Source organism: Gossypium arboreum, chromosome 8, assembly GCF_025698485.1.
Source record: "Gossypium arboreum isolate Shixiya-1 chromosome 8, ASM2569848v2, whole genome shotgun sequence".
NCBI lineage: Eukaryota > Viridiplantae > Streptophyta > Magnoliopsida > Malvales > Malvaceae > Gossypium > Gossypium arboreum.
In genome coordinates, this window is record NC_069077.1 from 14781558 (window position 1) to 14783516 (window position 1959).

Genomic DNA, 1959 nt, shown 5'->3' on the forward strand with positions numbered 1-1959 from the left:
TCGTATAGTACATGAACCAACAGGATTGAATTGGGGTTTAGGCCAAATAGTTATTATATATGTGGTGCGGGTGCACTGAATCTGGATGTTGATTCGAAACCTTTAGAACCAATTAAAAACCTGATAGCTGAGAAAAAGCAACAAGAAAATGCAGGTGCTTATATAAAGATCAATCTCCATTATGTAAAGCTGATATAAGAAACTGATCTCCACTATATATATGATTTAAACCCTAAACAGGAAACTATGTAGATTCTATGTGTTGTAATTATTTAAATTAGATCAGTTGTTGATGGCAATGATAGCCAACTAAGCGCCTCAAATTATATAATTAAATCCATTTGGTCCATGAAATAGGCATTGTGAAGGAAGGGTTTTCTTTCTTCTGAACCACAAACAATTGTCATGATTTTTTTAGTCACCATGAAGTTAATCTAGTCCATGATCTTCATTAGGCAGGTACTGGCTTTCAGAATTGGCGTTTTGAGGCCTCTAGTTTTCAACTTTCTATCCATTCCCAACCCTTGAATTTTGGCTTTTTTGCTAGTAAAATATTAAATGGGGGAGGGGAGGTAATGAACTTATAATCATTCCCTAACAAATTGCTGCTTTTTTTTTTCTTGCTTTATATAATATAACAGAATGAGCTATGTCAACTTGAAAGATGTCTTCTTCATGCTTTTATTTTGCACACTGATCACTGGATTCCATAATGCAACTAATCTCAATGCTTTTAGCCCTAAAGGATGTCTAGTCTATAGCTTGAGAAAACTTTGCCTATAGGTTAGTAGCTCTTAATTGATCCTAAAGAATGAACCCTAGCCATTACCAATCTCTAGATTAGTGGGGGCCGCTTGCATGGTTTGCTTGCACAAATTGAGCTCAATTGAGGTATGTATGCTGCTAATCATGTTGTAGTCATTCCTTATCAAACGTAACACAGATTAGTACATCTTCAATATTAGCATTAGTAAGTAAAGTACAATATATTTTCTACGATATTTATTTTTGAACTCCAAATTTGTTAGATATCACCTTTTAAGAATATAAATAAATATTATATCCATTGTTTGATTACATAATCAAGCACTCTTGTTTAAAACCCTATACTTCATGTCAAGATTGGAAACAAACAAAAAAGAAAAGAAACTTTAGAAGTTAGTATAAAGAAAGTAATAGGGGGATTAACCTATATCTATACTAAAATCCCAGAAAGCTAGTTTTCACAAACAAAGATTTAAAAGTAACCTTGTAAATTAGGGATAATCCATGCTGGTTCCTTCCACCAAAATTGGCTTCTAATAAAATGAGACTCAAACTATTCTCTTTTCTTTTCAACTTTTCATTAGTAAATTGTCTCATCTGGTAATAAAAACAAACCACTTTTTCACTCATGACATGTCTTTATTATGTAGGTTCCATAGTCATAAGAAAACACTAATATGCTTTAAAAAGGTACTTTGACAACATTCAATAAGAAGGGAGAGATAAGGGGTGAGGTCAATACAAAAATTTAGGTGACCCACTCAACCCCAAGAAATTAAATAAATTAAAATAATAATAATAAAAAGGATCCAAGAGCTTCCTATTACTCTCCTCAGTGCAATTAAACTACCAATCACTTTGAAATTGCACAGAAAGAAGAAAGGAAAGAAGATAAAATTCCACTCCCCTAATGCTCTACTTATTTAAGTTGAGTGAATATGCTTACTACTGTTTCAAAGGTTTTAAATATTTCAGTCCCCATTTCTCAATTATCTGATTAGTTTGTATTTGATGCAAAAAGAACAAGGCTAAAAAAATTGGACTTTCTTTACAGAGACAAGGATGAGTAATGCTGAGACTAAGAGCTTTGTATAATTGTCTGAAATTAAGATTAATTAGCAAGTTGCTGAGACATTTTATGTTTAGTAGTCAGCAATGTGTTAATTATGTTGTCAATTAGTAAAAAATAATTTA